Here is a 20860-nt window from a genome sequence, read left to right on the forward strand (position 1 = left end):
CTAAGAGTCTCCAGCCTGATGACAACTATAATATTAATTTCATTCTGTCTCAGTTGATTCTTGGGTACACTCAGAGTTACCTTCTCTAAAGGCACATGGAAAAATCGGTGTTAGGGAACATATAAATAAGCTACACAATCAATAGGTAAAATATAATAGTTAAAAAGTATGTCATTGTGGAGTTTTAAATTAAATTCCACACTTTTACTTCTGCTTGTTCAGCCAAGGCACTCCTATTTTTAATAGGAATTTATTCTGGGAAATATAATTTTCACCTGCACACTTTATTACCGACAATTTCAGTCTGGCATGTAGGTAAAAAGTTGTCTTGGCTGCTCTGTGGCTGCTTGATTACTTCCCTGATTTTCTAGAATTTCAGCCTGTGAGGTTCTATTTAATGAGAAACCTGCTTCTGTATGGAACACCTTTTATTATCTCCATGGTTTATAGAGTCATTTATTCCCCACCTTGCCCCAAAAGTCTGCATCTTTCAGCATCTTCAAAACCAAAGCCTGTAACGGATGAGGTTATAAATACAACTGCTGGAGTTAAAAAATGTCCTCAAATAACTTGCCTTGAGTTTAAATGATTTGATTGGGGAAAAGAAATAAAATAAAAACACACACATGACAAAACAGGGGGATAGAAAATGTGCATCGGTGATATGAAACGTCCAGAAACAGAAATATATTTCAAGGTTCTGTGAAGCTTGCAATAGAAAATAACCCTTCAAGTAAGAAGCTTCTGAATGCGTATGATTAAAGTGAGGACAAGGGCATGAGATTAAGGTTTCATGCCCATCCTTAAAATGCCCTTCCAAGGAGGAAGCACGGGGCTGCCTGAAACTGCATCTGTCAGGGACTGGCTAGATGAGGAACAGCAGTGGGGAACCACCTGGCCAAGAGGCTTCCAGAGAGAGTGCAGGAGACCAGGTTCATGGTGGACCCAGGTTCATGGTGGTGGGAAACAGGACACACCCCAGAGGAGGAAGAGAGCAGGGAAGCTGGGAGTCAGGAGTGAAGAACAGGAGGGAATAAGTGGAAGCCCCAGCCTTGAACAAGGACAGGAGTCAGGTTTAGTAGAGGCCACGGCAGTTGATACTGTGTCTGTGGACAGTCTGCCAGAACCAGCTCCCACCCCTAAAACAAGAAGATCACTCCACATAACAGAACAGAAACCAGGCAGAAAAAAGCATGTCCATGGTGACTCGCCGTAGGCAGAAGAAAGACTCTGAGATATAAAAGATAGGCTGTATGGGAAGGACAAAACATTTTGAGCAACTATCAAGATGATGGACTATACCAAAATGGCAAAATTGACCAGGAGGATCAGAAACCAAGAAGATTGGAAGTTTGAAGAAAATTCGGATAACATTGTAAGATGCAGTAGAAAAAAGATTTTCAATGGAACCCACGGAGGAATGTAGGGAAGTCCAAGAATTCAGGGAATCCTATATATGTATAAAAATTGGTTATATTTGAATGTAAACAATATTTGTAAAAATTAATTTAAAAAATTACCTGAGAAACATTCTGAGCAACAGCTCATGCTGTGGGAGTCCTGGATTTTTAGAAGCTGTCCCAGTTTCAGATTTGATCCTGGAATGTTCAGTTTTTCCTTAAGATAGTCCCTATTTTCATTGGGAAAATGTTGGAGGGTGTGGTAGGATGTCCCTATTTTCATCAGAGAAATGTTGGAAGGTATGGAATAGGACATCCTTCCTTTCATTGCAGCAATGCTGGAGGGTACGCATTTCTGGCAGGTGGGCCAGAAGTAAATGGTTACCCATTGCCTATGCCAAACCTATTCATCTGTAGTCAATAAAGTTGTGTCCTAATTTTATCCCATTCGTATTGTGCTGTGTCCTTTATTTCCATCCCAGTCAGCAAGGTGGGAGGCATGCAGGGGCCAGGCCTGGAAATGGTGTGCCTCTGGTGAAGATCTTTTCATTGTCCCAGGCCTCTTTGGCTATCCATGTGTTTGGCTCACCTGTTTAGCTTGGTATGCTGCTTGCAGCATTATTTTGCTCTGTTGCTTTATTTATTGAGGCATTGATTTTATTCTTCACAGGTTTTAACTTTGTCTGCAAACCACTGTGAGAACCCTTTGAAGAACAGGGTATTAAATAATAAACAATAAGCAGGGGAGAGGAGGAACAAAGGAACTCTAAAAGATCTGTATTCATAGGAAATCAGAGGTGAAGCAAGACATTGCTGGTGTTTGAGGCAGAAAGTGTAAAAGGTGTCCCCAGTGATGGTGAAAATATAACCATAAGTGAAAAATTGCATATCTGCTACCTTTCGCTAGTACATCAAAATCTGTCATCTGAAGCCTAATGGTAGCTGATGGAAATGCCTGCATTTAAAATATCCTATATCTACCACTTAAAATAAATTGAGTTATTCAAGGAGCAAGAATTCAGTCTTCAGTTCGTACTTTAGCATTATATGAAGTTACTGTTTGTTATAACTGTTTCAGTATTACAGTGGTACCTCGGGTTAAGAACTTAATTTGTTCTGGAGGTCTGTTTTAACCTGAAACTGTTCTTAACCTGAGGTACCACTTTAGCTAATGGGGCCTCCCACTTCCACCACACCGCCACCGCACGATTTCTGTTCTCATCCTGAAGCAAAGTTCCTAACCTGAGGTACTAGTTCTGGGTTAGCGGAGTCTGTAACCTGAAGCATCTGCAACCTGAAGCGTCTGTAACCCGAGGTACCCCTGTAATTGCATTTAACCTTTTAGATACAGCATATTAACCTTGATTTTTGTGGGTCTGCATTTTGTGACTCTCATGCCTCCCGCCAATGTTGCTTTCCATCTCTCCTTATCTGACCTCAGAGAGACACAAATGACATGGCCAACCAGGATGTTTTTTGCTGTGTCTGTTTTGAGTTAGAACAGGGGTGTTAATCCAGTATCTCTCCTCAAAGCTCTTTGACATGTTTTGGGAACAGGGAAATAAGATATGGGGTTAGAATGTCAATAGCCCCCATCAAAAGCCTGATTGTCAAGAAAACTGGGGTTAGCTGAGACCAAATGTTTTCGGGCATGCCAAATAAGTAGATACCAGTATAGAGCCATGTATGCATGCATCCCATGACCTGTAACCATTCTTGATGTACATAGAAGGATGTTTCGATGTTTTATGATTCTTTGTGTGCTGTGTAGAAGTAAAACGCACAGTGGTACCTCGGGTTACATATGCTTCAGGTTACACACTCCACTAACCCAGAAATAGTGCTTCAGGTTAAGTACTTTGCTTCAGGATGAGTACAGAAATTGGGCTCCGGCAGTGCAGCGGCAGCAGGAGGTCCCATTAGCTAAAGTGGTGCTTCAGGTTATGAACAGTTTCAGGTTAAGTACGGACCTCCGGAACGAATTAAGTACTTAACCCGAGGTACCACTGTAATGGTAAAGGACCCCTAGATGCTTAAATCCAGTCAAACTTGACTATGGGGTATAGCGCTCTTCTCACTTCAGGCCGAGGAAGCCGGCGTTTGTCTGCAGACAGCTTTCTGAGTCATGTGGCCAGCATGACTAAACCGCTTCTGGTGCAATGGAAAATCGTCACGGAAGCCAGAGTGCATGGAAATGCTGTTTACCTTCCCGCCACAGCGGTACCTATTTATCTACTTGTGCTGGTGTGATTTTGAACTGCTAGGTTGGCAGAAGCTGGGACAGAACAATGGGAGCTTTCCCCATTGTGGGGATTCAAACTGCTGACCTTCCAACCAGCAAGCCCAAGAGGCTCAACGTTTTAGACCACAACGCCACTTGCACCCCTATTCTGTTCTGTTCTGATGTGTCTTGTGGCAGACCTTACCTTGACTGGTTATTTTGCCACATCAACCACGTTAAGTTGGGCTCTTCCCTATTGCACATTAGTGTAATAAAGCTAGGTCCCTCCTGGATCTGCTGGACTTGATTTACTTCCTAGGATCCATGTTTATTTAAAGGTGTTCCCTCTCCTGGGCATGGACCAGAGATACAGTATAGGAGTAAATTCTTACTTCACTCAGAGGGGTCATAGGACTGCAGCTTTACTGGCATAGCAGTTATACCCTCTTCTTTCTGTCTTTTCAAAATACCCCTATTGCTGAATCTCTAATATAATGTTCTGCACTTTAAGAAAAGAGAAAGTTTTTTTACGATTCTCGGAGGACCTACCTGAACTCTTCCAGGAAGAATATTTTATTTCTACTCTTTTATTATTTACTTTTATGAGTCTAATGACAAGTAACATAAAGTGATTTTTTTTTTTTTGTAGGAAATGGCTAGTAAAAATCTCCATAAAATATCTTCCCATAAACATTGTCTCATCAGTCAGTCACTAAAGCAACAGCTCTCCCTCCTGTACATCTTTTTGACTGCAATCCTATACTCAGTTAGCTGGAAGTAAGCCCTAGAAAATCTATGATGTTTACTTCCAGGTAGTAGGCAAGCATAGTATGCCACTGTGAGATACTTTATCTGGAAATAAGTCCCACTGAAATAAATGAAATGTAGTTCTGAGCAAACAGGTTCAGGTTGTTGATGCTGTTAATTCTTTATTTATATACAGTCATACCTTGGAAGTTGAACAGAATCAGTTCCAGAAGTCCATTCGACTTCCAAAACGTTTGAAAACCAAATTGCAGCTTCTGATTGGCTGCAGGAAGCTCCTGCAGCCAATAAGAAGCCAAAGAAGCCCCGTCATACGTTTGGGTTCCAAAAGAACATTTGCAAACCGGAACAATCACTTCCGGGGTTGCAGAGTTTGAGAGCCAAAACATCCGCGTTCCAAGGCGTTCAGGATCCAAGGTACAACTGTACTGTTTTTATTACCAAAATGGTAAATGCAAAACATACCAGCAAAATCTGCAAATCACTTACAAGTAATACCATCTTTTCCTTAAAAGAGAAATTAATTCTAGTAATAAGTTAAACAATTTCAAAATGAAGGTTCTGACTTTTTTCTAACAGCTTGAGTATATACAAATCCATATGGCAGCATGTCCACTGAATTCAATGGGACCAACTCCTAGGATCGGTCACTATCCAGGATCACAGTCTTTATCTCACAGAGCAAGGCATATATGAATGTTACTGGAGAGGGAATTCCATAAAACCAGACTTCTCCAACAGGTGTAGATACCTAAAGAAAACTTGGAGTCTGGTTTCCCTCCTAGCTCTGTACCTGACTTTGGCAGCCCTGGTTGTCCTCAGTAACTTGTTAGACTTTAACTTCCATTAGTTTCAGCCAGAATGGCCAGTCATCAGGGATGTTTGAAGTCTTAGCCCAAACCATCTGAAGGTCACCAGGTTGTGGAAGCCTGAATGAAATCAAGACAGTTGTTGAAAGGGCCCCAATAGGATTGTGGGATAAGAGTTAAAGGACTGCACATAAAAGCTTTCTGGGAGATGATATATAATGAAATGGAAAAAAATAATAATGCTAAAAATAACTTTTGTTAACAAACCAAAAGCTTTTCTATTAGGAATTACAGGTACCAACATCCCAAAGGAACAGAAAAGACTTTTCATGTATGGGACAACAGCTTCCCAGATGCTACTAGCCCAGAAACGGAAAGAAAACAAAGTCCCTACCAGAGAGGAGTGGCAAACCAAGCTGATAGACTATGCCAAGATGGCAAAACTGACTAGAAAACTTAGAAACCAAGAGGACAAAAACTTTATAAAAGAATGGGGGGGAATATAAGCTATTTAGGAGACCACTGAAAGCAGATGGAAACATTAGCAGGATTTTGATTTCACTTGTAGTGTAACAATTGCCATGGATAATGTGGATTGATATAAACATTGAAGTATCAAAGAATATGTAGTATTAAATGTTTAAAATGGGACCCCATGGAGGGGGTGGGGGGAAGTCCTGAGATTCAGAGGAATCTCTGTAAATGGATATACATTTGGATTCTTTTTTATAACCTTGTATTTGTAAAACCAAATAAAAATGATTTCACACCCTAAAAGAGTTAAAGGACTGCACAGTACATGAGTCAATTTCAAAGCAACTGCTCCGGAAGAGAGAGATTTGTATGTTTGAAAATATACAACTCCCAGAGTATAGCTGCTTCATAGTGAAAACCTATGCATATTCAGAAGTTAGTCTTGCTGACTTCAATGGTCCTATTGAGTTGTAAACATCTGAAGGGCACTAGCTGGAATAGACTTATCAAAGGACTCTGCAATATTATCCATTTTGAACATGATTAATGGTCAGTCTCTCTCTTTCCCTGGGAATTGTAGTTCTGTGTAGCTGTCTGTGAATTTCTAGCAGAGCACTCTCAGTGACCTCACTGGACAAACTGCAATTGCCAAGCTTCTTTGGGAGGAAGCCATGCCACTATGCATAAAAATGTTATAAATTTGTAATGCACTTAAATTCATACCACTGGAGTGCACTAGCTCACTGTATAGATTTCCCCACCCCCTGCTGAATGAGAACAGATGTGCAACAATAAAAAAGCAAACGGCAACCTTTTATTGGCCACTGCCCATGCTCAACTTTTCCAGCTTGCTTGTATCGATTTTGTTATCACCACCTGTGGTTTACATCTGTGCTTTTAAGGCCCAGAGCCTGATAAATCTTTAAAAGACATGGCAAGTCTTAGAGCACCTTTGAGATCAGAAGGTGCTTCCCAGGCTTAATAGATAAGGAATTCAAGTGGAATACTCAACACTTCAGAAAGCAAGATTATTCCCTCAGTGGAATATTTTGTTGTACTACCTGACCCTGCACTTTTGAAAGCAAAGACAATGAGGTTGTTCTTGGGAGGGGAAAAGAACATGTCCCTAAGTACCAAACAGATGAAACTGCTAACTTCTCAGCATCTTTGTGGTATACACTGTGGAATTAGGGGCTGGATGTTGCCATGCTGTCAGATAAGCTGCTTAATGCAAGCCCACACAACTTGTGACCCCACCAAACTGAATAGGGCCAGTTTCAGGTTCAAGACCACCCTGGACAAAGTACCCTTTGGCAGTTTATTCTCTTCCTTCAGAAGGATTGATTCAGTTTCAGCCCAATGAAAGCAGGAGGATTCTAACCAGTCTTTCTTCATTGGCGATCACTCATAGCCGAGTAAGATTGCCCTCCATAAACATGGTTTTAACAGTGAGTCCGTAAGTGACTGTGGAGGGCAATTCTGGATCCAGACGTCCTTCCACAATGGGGACATAGGTTTTTGCATGGGAATTGATCATGGTGAGGGTTTCCCAAACGTCCCTTCCTCTTAGCACATTTCTCCCTTTCGTCCTGAGTTCAAGTGTCTTCAAAACCCATGACACCTTTGGTAAAGGCTGTTCTCCAATTGGAGCACTTGCAGACAAGTGTTCCCCAGTTGTCGGTGTATATACTGTGTTTTTTTTAGATTTGCCTAGAGAGATTCTTTGAACTTTTGTTGTCCACCAGCAGTACCAGACAGCTGGAACCCCAGTCATTCTCCAACAGCTTGGCCTGGCTTTCTCTTCCAGAACCTTGAGTCTACTGGCCTCCACTTTCCTTGGATCCCCACCTTGGACTCTTCATTGCAGATATCACTGTGGATCACAGCACTTGCAAGCTTCCAGTGGGGTTGCCAAGTCTCCAGGTCTGACCTAGAGGTTTGCCTGGTTCTCCCCAGGTGGCAGATGGAGGGGTTGAATCTCCAGGTGGATGAAAGCACCTTTAAAAATGTGTGTGTGTGTTTGTTCAGAAGCATGCAGAGCATGTGGACAGCTGAGAAACTAGAGTGGAGACTGGAGAGTCTGAACTGGAGGAGGTATTTATTTTCATTTGAAGTGAGGTAGAGACTAGATGAATTATTTCAGGAAGAAATGAGCACAACACACCCTGCTTCCCCCTATAATGATCCTCTCACTTCAGCTGGATCTGGGAACGCCCTCTTCTGCTAATGCTATTATCAACCAGTGACATATTTGCTCCTATGTTAAGTTTCTGGCTTTTACCTGAATGATATGCTCCCCGTGATTGCAGCTAATGCTTAATTTGTCACTGTTAATGACATCATGGAGGCCGGCTCCATCACGTCACTGGGATCTACCTAAAGGTTCCAGGTTTGGGCCTTGAAATATCAAGGTCTGGGGTACTCCTGATCTGTGTTGTGGAACTCTCCACATTGAGGTTCATAGTCTAGCAGAGACCAATAACCAAGCAACAAGGAGTGAAGCAAGAAGGACTTCTTCTGCAAGAATGGTGTCTAAGAAAATAGACGCTGCATACAGGTTACAAATGATTTTACAAATCTCCACAAGCAGTCTAATACATGTATCATTGATTTTAACTGCCCCCACTTGTCCCACCTTCATGCGGTAGTTATAAGCAACCTTAATTACACATTCGGGAGATTTCCACTTCATCTCTCTTCCCCCACCTAACCCTTCCCAACTTCCTTTATGCTTCTGACTTGCCATTGGTGCAATCTACTTAGTGCTCACACTTGCCTCACCAGCATTTACATACTTAACACATGGCTTAACCACAAACCTCATCTGTTACCATGTGGTATATGAGTGGCGCTGTGGTCTAAACCACTGAGCCTCTTGGGCTTGCTGATCAGAAGGTCAGCAGTTCGAATCCCCATGAGCTCCTGTTGCTCTGTCCCAGCTCCTGCCAACCTAGCAGTTCAAAAGCATGCCAGTGCAAGGAGATAAATAGGTACCATTGCAGTGGGAAGGTAAATGACATTTCTGTGCACTCTGGCTTCCGTCATGGTGTTCCATTGTGCCAGAAGCAGTTTAGTCATGCTGGCCACATGACCCGGAAAGCTGTCTGTGAACAAATGCTGGCTCCCTTGGCCTGAAAGCAAGATGAGTGCCACAACCCCATAGTTGCCTTTGACTGGACTTAACCATCCAGGGGTCCTTTACCTTTTACCTTCACCTGTCATTGCCTGCAACTAGGAGATGCAACTGTTAAAAGCTTACAACAAGCAAGCATTGCATTTTCCAGAAATAAGCCCTAGATTTGCACCGCTTACTTTGCTATTTTCTTTGCTTTGTTATTTTATTTAGCCAGAGTGCCTCCATTTTCTAACAAACCTAGCAACCCTAGCTTCCAGAGGTATCTGGTTGGTCAATGCTGACTTAGAATTAGACTTAAATATTGTGGTCTTTTTGTAAAATATCTTGACCTCATATCTATCTTCCTCCAAAACTGTGCTGCCTGTGCTTAACTTAAAAGCAAGGGCAACTGTTTGTGTTGTTGTTTGTTGGAAATTTGCTTGGGACTTCAACAGTAAATAGGTATGAGTCAACTATGGCACAAGTGGCCCAATAAATAGGTCATAAAGACCTTGGAGGAAGCTCTTGCTATAAATTGAAGATTACTGATAATATCTATAACAGTATGTGAAAGCTAAGTTTATTTTGGTTCGGTGGAGAGTTCCAGAGAAATGATAAAATCCACTGCCAACCATAATGTTTGTCTCTGCTGTGATAAGTGATTTCGAAGGGAATATTTTCCCACAACAAAAGAAGAAAGTTTTGTTTGGAAAGATATGGAATTTTAAAAAAGGTAAACACTTTCTGTTTATCCATTAGTGGGAAATTAAAGAGATACAAGGTCTTAAAAAGTTAAATTAGGTTAAGTCTTACAAGCCATATGGGAGAAGAATTAGCTTCTCAGTCAAAGAAATAGTCCTGGAAAGAAAAATGTAATTAAACGGCAAACAGTATTTCTTCATGAGGAAATACAAGTTAGCAGAATCCCCCCCAAGTGTTGCATATTTGCATGATTTTGAAAAACAGTTTAACCAAATCTGGCAATAAAGTCACAATAAATAGTCCCAGTGTAGATTGCATTGGAGTGTGTGCCATTGCTTCTATGTACCATTTTGCCAGATGCTATTTATCTGAAAGAAAGCTATTTCTTAAACAAAAGTGGGCCTGACCATGCTACAGAGGCCCACTATGTGGTTAGCCTTTTAAGGTGTTGCTGACTGGCTGGGTAGGAGCAACACCCAATGACAAGCCATCCAGCAAGGCACCACCCTCGTAGCACTGGTTTGAATGGTCCTATTGGCCAATTTGAATGGTCCTTTTTGACGGGAATCAGCCCAGTGGCTCCAAGGCCACAGGATGATTCCCCACAATGCCTGTTAGGCATTTGAGGTTTAGCAGTGTGGATTGAGGCCAGAGCAAATGTTGCCCCTGGGAGTGTGGTGAGTGGCCATTCTTAACCAAACGTTTGCAACCTCAAAGAACCACATGCCCATGCATTTAATCTATTTTATTGCAACTCCTATAACATCTCAATTGATTTACATCTTAGTGCCAAAAGAGAAGTAATAATCTCTTCTCCCACCCCCCGCATTAGTAATTTTACCATTTGCCCCTGCTGGAGTCCTGATCTGGATAGGGTGCCTTTGTCTCAATTCATACAGTAGTTATGTATTTCTGCCATGGCAAGAGTAAAAGGTTAAGTCCCTTCTTCCTTCTCCATCTTCCCTGACATCACATTCTGTGCCAGACCCTCTAGCACTGCTATTACGTTTTTTTTAAAAAAAAAAATCTGCTTCAAATCCCCGTGATGGGGTGAGCTCCCATTGCTCTGCCCCAGCTCCTGCCAACCTAGCCATTCAAAAGCATGCCAGTACAAGTAGATAAACAGGTAGCACTGGGGTGGGAAGGTAAATGGCGTTTCTGTGCACTCTGGTTTCCGTCACGGTGTCCTGTTTAGCCATGCTGGCTACATGACCCAGAAAGCTGTCTGTGGACAAATGCTGGCTCCCTCGGCCGGAAAGCGAGATGAGCGCTGTACCCCATAGTCCTGTTTGACTGAACTTAACCACCCAGTGGCCCTTTACCTTCTTTTTACCTTTATATTTGTATGTTTTTTTTGGGGGGGTATTGTCACAAGCAGGTATGGACTCATTAGATTATTTTTGGTCTATTTCAGTTTTGGATGTGTTCATTTCTAAGTTTGTTCCATCCAATTTCTTTATTTTTGTTCATGATACACCCACACACAAAAATTCATATTTAAATACAGTGGTACCTTGGGTTACAGACACTTCTGGTTACAGACGCTTCAGGTTACAGACTCTGCTAACCCAGAAATAGTACCTCGGGTTAAGAACTTTGCTTCAGGATGAGAACAGAAATCGCATGACGGTGGCGTGGTGGCAGTAGGAGGTCCCATTAGCTAAAGTTTCAGGTTAAGAACGGACCTCCGGAATGAATTAAGTTCTTAACCCGAGGTACCATTGTAATACTGTATTATGTGGTCATCCAAGGTATGACTCTTAATACAGTTTCCCAGTTTTCTTTTACAGGTAGTAGCCCATGGGGACACTCATCTTTATTCTGTGCAGCAGTTCTGCATCGCAAAATTCAGATTAGTATGAAATCCAAAGAATAATTGTGTTCCCATCCACACATCAGTCCAAGAGCTGTAGAACAGGTCAGTTCACTGTGGAATATGAACAATCAAATTCCTCAAATATTGCTAGTAACAACAATCACTTAATGAGCTGATTAACAGAGTTTTCATGTTTCATAGCCAGCATGTCATCATGAGTAGATACATTGTTGACCTCTGCAGTGAAATGCTTCTCCCAAAATGTTAATGGAACTCTGCACAGCCCACCCCACCCCCAGAATGTGCATTAGTTTTCAGAAGAGAGATAATGTAATTCAACTTTGGTTGCAGACTTTTTTTGTTGTTCTGTTAATTTTATTTAAGGGCAGAAAAGGTTATTATAAAAGTAGGTAAAATGGAAAGAGGGAGATGAAAAGTGTCGGAGAATATGTGGTTAAATTAGTGCATTTTATCACACCTGGTTCATATTTTTTTAAAAATAAAAATAAAAATTGAAAGGTATTTTTTTTTGCAATATGTGGAAAGATTTTGGGACAGACTGTACACTATAGACCTCAGCTGATTTTTTTAAAAAATGCATTTTTTAATTGGGTTTTATAAACAAGAATAATGTTATACAAACAAGTATACTAAGTTTTCTTGTGTCATTTGTATATCACAAAAATAGCATAATAAAGGTGGGAAAGTATCTGCAACTTGTTTCATTAGTGGTCAGTGTGTATATGTTCTTGGTTTATGTATTGGTTTTTGAAAAGGATAATAAAGATTTGCTTTGTAAGGCATTGTTATTGTTTCCACTGGGCAGGCAATAGTAAGAACTGGGAAATGACATTTTGTTGACCAGATGGAATGGAAGTAGTTGGCAGATTTAAATATCAGAGAGAGTCATGGGTCCTTTGAGATGTGAAAGGAGAAAATGGCACTGCTTTATACAGAGAACACACTTTTCCCCAATACTGACACAATCTGAAAGAATTTACTGGGTTCACTAATGGTCACTTGTCTTAATGTATCAGCTAAGATATTGGTCTTCAACTGGTACATTGGGAACTTAAGGTGTATAAGGGGATGGGGGCCACTACCACTCAACAAATATGTTGTGTAAATATAAAATGTGGGTCCCCAAGGGCATGTCTGGGCTAAAGGTGTCTCCCAGTTCTGAAAAGGCTAAGGACTGCATGTGTTGTACCAATTTTGATGATTTTTCTTTCTTTCCTTTTTACTACATCCTTGCTTTTCTCTGAAAATTGAAAACAATGCATTTTTAAAATATAATAATAATAATAATAATAATAATAATAATAATAATAATAATAACACTTCCTTTTTACTACATCCTTGCTTTTCTCTGAAAATTGAAAACAAAGCATTTTTTAAAATATAATAATAATAATAATAACAACAACAACAACAACAACAACACTTAAAAGTGATTCTCATGGGATTAAACATGGATTCCAATTTTAACTTTTGGAACAGAACTCTACAAATGATGCACGATTAATAGTGTCTGGATGTTGCACTGTGAACTTTCGCTACCCCCTGTTTCAAGGGCTCTGCATGGATGCTGTCAGTTTCTGCTTCCAACCTCTAAAACCACTTCAGTTGACTTGCAACTACTTCTTATCTCTTTCCACCAGCCACAGGGTCCAAATAAAAGCTTCCCTCCTGCAGATTGCTTAAACCTGCAGGAAATGTGCCTTTCTTCATAAGAGCAAGGATAGGAGAGAGTGGGGAAGGCAGGCAGGCAAAAATAGGATACGAGAGTGCTCTGCTGAATAAAGTGCAGAGCTGCAACCACAGAAGCAGGTTGCTTTTTCGCTGCTGTGTATTACCTTTGGGTCACATCAGACAGTTACAGCCCCATTTAAAAATAATAATAAAGATGCTATTGTCTCTAAAGAGGCTGGGCTGAGGTTTCATTAGGAGGTAGAAAGAGAGGTTTATTTCTTCCCTTCATATATACATACTGCTACTTTTTCAACAGGAATCCACTCCACATCATGAAACAGTGCAAAGAATTCCCCAGGTACATTTCTGGCACAATGATAATAACCAATGAAGCCGACGTTAAGTTAGTGTGGGCCATATGTAAAAATTCAGAGACCTACAGTATTCAAAAGACTTTGGAAAATAATAGCAATGTACTTCCATGGACTGCACGTGCAGTTTTGACTTTCAATATTTTTAAAACCTGAAAACTGCTTTGCAGTTGAAATAGCTGCACTTGTTTGTGGAAAGATGATAGTCATTTTGGGCTTAGATTAATATCTTCTAAAATCTGCAGTAGTCTGAAGACTAATAATAATAATAAGTGTGGGCAGGGGAATAATATTGGTACGATTGCTAATTTAGTGAAAGGCAGGTCATATACTATATATTGCATCTATATTTCCTTTAGGGGCTTCAAAGTAGCATACAGTATATTTGTAGGGACGAGGGTGGCACTGTGGTCTAAACCACTGAGCCTCTTGGGCTTGCTGATTGGAAGGTCGGCGGTTTGGATCCCCCTGATGGAGTGAGCTCCCATTGCCCTGTCTCAGCTCCTGCCAACCTAGTGGTTTGAAAGCATGCCAGTGCAAGTAGATAAATAGGTATCACTGCAGCAGAAAGGTAAACGACATCTCCATGCACTCTGGTTTCTATCACGGTGTTGTGTTGCACCAGAAGCAGTTTAGTCATGCAGGCCCCATGACCCAGAAAGCTGTCTGTGGACAAATGCCGGCTCCCTTGACCTGAAAGTGAGATGAGCGCTGCAACCCCATAGTCACCTTTGACTGGACTTAACCATCCAGGGATCTTTTTAAAAAATAAAAATAAAATAAAATTTATTAACAGGCCAAACACATCACATTAATTCCAAATAACAATAATTCCAAATTACACAGCCAATTTTTTTAAATTTTTGTTGGGGGTACCCATGCTTCAAGCTCCGAAAGGGATCCAATCATCTCTCTTGCTGCTCTTTAATTACACAGTTCTGTCAAAATAATATTCACATTCTGTTCAATCTTCTCTTTGTTGTTTTCCTCATCTTCTTGTTCTTATCTCCTTTCTTTGTGATCTCTGATAATCTCCACAAGCGGGTTGAAGACAAACATTGTTATATCCTGTGTGGATTTTACACTCATCCAAGAGCCATAAAAGTAGAGAGACGCCATTTCAACACCTCCGTACAAAACATTCCAACAGTCTGTCCTGATCTCCCCAGGCCCACCGCTCCCTCATAAATTTTCTCAGGGGCCCCTGCTAGGCCGAACCCACACTCCAACATAGTAACAGCCATAGTCCTCCGCCCCCTGGATTCCTGCGGGCGGGCCTGCCATGATAAATCTCTTTTTATAACTGCGTCACAAAGGACTCACTTTCGTTTCCCGATGCTCCCATAAGCCACGTCCTTACATAGTAATTAATTTCCACACAGTTCTTATTCCTCCTGCTTGTGATCAGTAATTGCAACAATTCTTTTTTTTGGGGGGGGATTATTGGGGACTCACATAAGACAAAAAAGAAAAGTTTTTCTCCCCCCTCCTTTTCAGTCTTGCTCCGACGTACCGATCCTTTGATGAATCTTCTTCTTGATTTATTCCTCTTCTTGATTTATTGTTAAGTCCAGCCCGTTGCTCCTCTTCCCAGAGATCCCTTTAGTTAGCAGTCCTTACTCCCGATCATCGCTTGAAGTATGTGTGTTTGCTTCTGTTCTGATTGTTTATTTTGAGCTCCCGCAACTAGCTGCGCAGATCAGAGACAGCGTCCAGGAGAGCCGACCCACACGAGGGCTTTTGTGCCTAGTGCCCTCACCCCCTTTCAAATCTGGGGGTGAATTATGGGCACAGCAGGCAAGGCAGCGTTCCCCATTCCTTTGGGGTAACGAGGGAGGCTGCATACTCCCATAACAGCCTCTTAATTACCTCGTGTGAGCCAGAGAGATGGTATTGTCAGCCATCTTCCGATGTGCCCCCTAGCGGCCCCTCCACCATCCAGGGATCCTTTACCTTTACTTTTACTTTACAGTATATTCACTAGAAAACATATCCTCCCTAGGCACTGCCTGGACTTAGACCTGCGCATCATCAGCCTCCAACAAGGAGGCTCTACTTTTATGCCTTGATCTGAAACTGATAAATGAGTCTGATGAGGAAAGCAGAGACAATGAAGAATATACACTAACTATTTTCTCATACACACAGCACTAGAAATCAGTGTTGTCCAATAAAATTGATCAGGAGCAACAGAATTCTTACATGTCTACAACCTTCATATGCATTCCCTAAAAAAACTCTGTAAGTTTCCTAGAGGCATCCAACTTTCTGCCATTGGAGACAGAGCGCTGGATTTGACAATCTTTTGATGTGAGTCAACAAACCAATTCGTATGATCTTCCCATTTCTATTTCACAAATCCATCACCATTCTATGCTTTGACCTCTCTTCAAAAGGGGACTATATGCTTTTCATGGATGTCTTCCAATGACTAATTTCCTAATGTTTCCACATGGCTCTGCAACTCTGAGAGAACCTACATATGAGATGTGAAATTCAATAACCTCCATGACCAGATGGGCTTGCTCCTTATTGCGAAAATGGTATGTTCTCAAAGATTTCCTTCTGGCTACATTCCAAAGAAGGAAACAATTTAATTATGCGCTAGTGCTGCGAGGGCCATTAGATTGCTTAAGGTTGAGCTTTCAGAAGAATTGGCACTCAAGTCCATTGAAGATTATGTGTATCTCCAACTGTACATGAGTCAATTAATAATGTGAAATTTTTCAACTAGAGGAGGGCAGGATTAGTTCTTATGACAGTTTGTTAATTGATTCCTGTAGATATAATGCAGGCCATGATGACACCAGTCTAACTTTATTGAGTGGGATGTGAAGAAGACTGGGTGAATAATATTTCTCATAAAGTTCATTTTATAATTCCAGGTTCTGCATTGTGATTTTCATTTAAAGTATACCCTCTTATTTTCTTATCCCAAATGCCTTAATTAAAATTGATCCAAGTGACAGAATGTTAATAACACATTCAGTTATAATAATTTAAATTGGTTGTTCATGAAGGACTCAGGCAACAAGGCAAAACATCAGATCCTATGAATGGTAGTGTTGTGGCTGTTCCCTAACACATTTTGTGCCAATCAATTATGATGCTGTACCAAATTCACTAACAATGCAATCCTATATGAGAAGTAAGTCCCGCTGCTTTTAATCTCGCCCCTGAGTTTTTAAGCTGCATATTTATATTTTATTGGTTTTTCACCATTCCTGATTTTTTAAGAAACAAAATCTTGCTGTGAGACATGCTGAGAACCTGATTCTAGCTGGTCTATAAACACTATAAAAATCAACAACTAGATAAGTACATATCAGATTTATCAGCTCCTGCATTGCTTCCACTTCTCCTTCAGTTTGGACTAAATGATATATCATGCAGAACCAGAATTGAAATAAGGGCCATCACATATACTAAACAATTTTTGTTGCATCAAAAAACACAAAATGAGGTTCTTCCTTAAAAAACTGTGTGCTTATGTAGATGAGGGACCTTACATAGGTTTATCAAGAAAAGGAGTTATGAAAAATGGCAGATATAATTTTAAAGGGGACATAAATCCTTTCACTTCATGATATGAGAGAACCTCCTAATGCAGGTTAAATAGACCCAGAGGGGAAGTTATCCTCGAACAGTTTTCAGTAGGATTTTATTCTTTGAAGTTGCTAGCGCTGGATACTGTCAGAGATAGGATATTGGGCTAGATAAACGGCTGGTTTGATTTAGCGTGGCAATGCATCAGGACTCTGCTGAATCAGCTCTGCTGATTTCAGGGACAAAGAGCAGTTCAAGTGGATCAGATATACTCATCCTAGAAAGGAACAGGTCTGAATTTCCCTCCCTGGTTCTCTTTAAGTGGCAAGAAGCATAACCTTGAGCAAGCTAATTGCTCTCACTGTGTATTGATTTCTTTATCCCAGCCTTTGTCAACCTGTTGCACTCCAGATACTTTAGACTACATCTCTCATCAGCCCAAGCCAGCATGACTGCCATGTGGCCTGGGGTTAATGAGAGAAAACATCCGGAGGGCACCAGATTGGCTGATTTAGTCCCAGACAAGCAATGACATTCAATTTTTCATGGGTCTATTTGTTTCCTTTTTTAAAAAAAATAAATAAATGTATGTCCTACTTTTGACCTGTCAAGAGAGGTCTACACGCAATAAAACCAATAGGAAACAATTTGGAATAAGTCAACAATTAATAAAAGAAATCAAAGCTACTATCAACTATTTCCCATTTTATCCCAAAGCCTGGTTGTAAACAGCTTCCTAAAAAATGGTAAGCATGCTGGCCTGATGTGCCTCATTTGCTGATAAATGCTACACAGAATCTGTTACTGTGGAAAAGTCTTAAGTTTGACCTGATTTTGATCAGTGAAGTCCAAGACCTTAATGCACATGGGGAGAAAGCTTCCTTTGGGGAGCCTCACTCCAGGCCATTTTGGATTCTGCAGGGAAACACTTTCAGTATGAAATGGTCCTGCAAATATAACTGAAAGCCAGTGCAGTCCCATGCTCACCCATGCTCTGGTACAGGATCATGGTCACCACATTATGTTGGTGCTGACCTTTAAAGCCTCCAATAGCCTTGATCCTGTATACCTGAAGGAGCATCTCCATCCCCATCTTTCAGTCCTGACACCGAGGTCCAGCTCTGAGGGTCTTCTACCAGCTCCCTCAATGTGATAAGTTACAGGGAACCAGGTAGAGGACCTTCTTGATAGTGGTGCCTGCCCTGTGGAACACCCTCCCATCAGATGTCAAGGAGATAGACAACTACACAACTTTTAGAAGACATCTGAAGGCTGTCCTGTATATGAAGGTTTTTAATGTTTGATGTCACATTGTGTTTTTATGTTCTGTTGAAAGCTGCCCAGAATTGGCCGGGGCAACCCAGTCAGATGGGTGGGCTACAAATAAAGCAACAACCTATTACTGGAATGTTTGTATACTTTTCAAAGGTAGCCCTAAGCAGATTGCAATACAGTGGTCCAAGATGGAAACTAACAAGGCATATATTATAGTGGCCAGATAGTGTCCACCCTCCAATATCAGGAGAACCTGTGTCCCTCTAGCATGGCCAATGGTCAGGGATGATTCGAGTTGTTAACTGAAGAGGAACAGATTCACCATCTCTGTCCAAGCAACAGACATAGTTGGCAAACTGGACAAAACCACTAAGGCTTCTTTCTGCACCAGTGTTCCATACTGGTGTTCAAGCAGCTATGTTGGGTCCAGGTGAATCTCTAGACCAAGGGTAGCTAACTATGGCCCTCCAGATGTTGTCAAACCCTATATCCCATCAGCCTTAGCCAACATAGCCAATGGTCAGGGGTGGTGTGGGTTGCAGTGTGATAACATCCGGACAGCCACAGGTTACATACCCCTGACATAGATTGTGGGACTATTTCTGAAGGAGGTTGTGATCCCATAAAGAACAGGTTGGTCCCTACTCCCCATATCAACAACGGTCCCCAAAATCAACAACTCTGTCTTATCAGGACAGAGCTTAAGCTTACTATCCCTTATTCAACTGCTGGCAAGAATTCACCACCTCCCATGATCTCTATTAGAGGAATTCTATTTGAATAACATCTATTTGAGGAATTCAGTCTCTGTGAGTTCCACTCAGACCAAAGTTTAATGGAACGATGCTGTTAAAAGAAATAGAAGATCTATCTAGTTATGTAATTTGTCTAGATCCTGAAATCATATTTCTTGGCAGTATTAAAGCTCATGTACAAATGTCAAAACAGCCAAAATTTGGGACTATGCTTTTAACACAAAGATCGTGCTTCTAAATGGAAATGAGGAGAGATCACCCTATTGATAACAGAAGGGTTCAATGCGCAATGATGCACAGATTAATTAAATTAACAGCATATGTGCAAAGCAGATAGAACCCACAAGCGAAGCATTTTTAAAAGTGTCCATTTGTCCCCTTGGAGTGTCTCTTTTAATGATAATTGAAGTAAAAAAAAAAAAAAAAAAAAACCTGGGTTGGTTAAGAACTTGAGCCAAATCCAAATATATTTGTGGAAATTATCTGCTGTTAGTTATTAACGTGGGCAAATGTTTTGTGTACGTTTTCCCTCTGTGCTCGCTATAAAGTGCTATGCATGACATTATTAATCTCCATCTAGAATTTTTGTAAGTATGAATGGGGATTAGTTAAAAACAATTTCTAACTTTTTTTTTTTTAAAAAAGGATACATCTGGGTCTGGGGTCTATTCCCAGGTGGGGTGGTAGTTCATCTATCAGTTCATATGACGGAGAGGTAGAAAGTTATACTATTTTTTGACTTACCAGTTGCTTGTTACCTAAAAGATCTCCAAATAAATTACATTTTAAATCATAAACATAAATTCATTATATCATTTAAAAAAATATAAACCAATTACATTCTCAAACACCTGCAATCACAGACAAATAAAAACAACATTGCCTCCATGAAGTGTGCTTTGGCAGCACACTAACATCAGAAAAAACTCAACTAATCTGGGCAGTAGGAACAAGTCTTCACCTGGGATCAAAAGATGTCAGCAAATGTCCCTGGCAGACCACAACAGAGAGAGTATTCCAAAAATGGGCAGCCATAACTTGGAGAGGCTTATCATATACAGCAGCAAAGAGGAAAATATTTGTGTCAAGTGGGTAATTTGGGGGGAGGGGAGATCCAGCAGTAAAGTGGGACTTCTCTCTCTCTCGTCCTCAAACCCAGTGGACTGCCACGAAAAGGAGAATTCTGTCTTGTTAGGGGTCTGAACTGATTGCTTTCAGGGGGCTTCTCTTCTTCTCTTTCTTCTTCCATCCAGTGGAGTAGTGTGAGGGTGCTGCAGAGGAGTTGTTGCAAGCACAAAATTGTTAGGTCGTCCATAATTTCAACTCCCGGTGCTGCCTCAATACAGCTGCTTGCTTCCGTCACTGGGCTCCATTGAAAACAGGAACCAGGAAGTGAGCTCTCCAGACAACAGAATGGCTCTTCTTTTATTATCTCTGCAGCTGCGATCTCCTGGATGACGTGGATGCCCTTAGGCAAATGAATGTGCATGCATACTCCATCAGTTTCCCTCCTCTCCAACCAACCCTACCACCGTGTGGCCCCAGGCCCTGGCAACCCGCACTATGCCACTGCTTCAATCACTTTATTGCAGCTCCCCCTCCCATTTCTCCCCCTCTGCCCAACTTCCCTCACTCAGGGTTCTCCTCCTGTTTGAGGCCTGCATGTGATCTGTGGCTTTTCCACCCCTTTCCTGCCCGTGTGTTACTCTTGTTTTCTGAGATCTTGCCAGAAGCCACTGCTTCCACTGCTTCTCTACCAGTGGTGGATGGGCTGGAGCTGGTGGGGCACCCATGGGAGCATAGCCTTTTGTGTTTCTTCCACCTGAAGCAGCTGCCTCAGCTGGCCTCAATGGTGGGTCAGCTCTGCTATATTGACCCTAAAGCAAAATAAAATTCTGTGCAGGCCATTGTCCTCTTCC

General features: G+C 41.3%; 1 protein-coding gene across 2 annotated transcripts in view; it reads right to left on the reverse strand.

Moving 5' to 3' along the window:
• LOC309348095 (uncharacterized protein) overlaps positions 1 to 20860 on the reverse strand; it is a 110736-nt gene that overhangs the window by 59748 nt on the left and 30128 nt on the right. The window lies entirely within an intron of this gene.

Source organism: Podarcis erhardii (assembly GCF_964252035.2).
Source record: "Podarcis erhardii genome assembly, chromosome: 8".
NCBI lineage: Eukaryota > Metazoa > Chordata > Lepidosauria > Squamata > Lacertidae > Podarcis > Podarcis erhardii.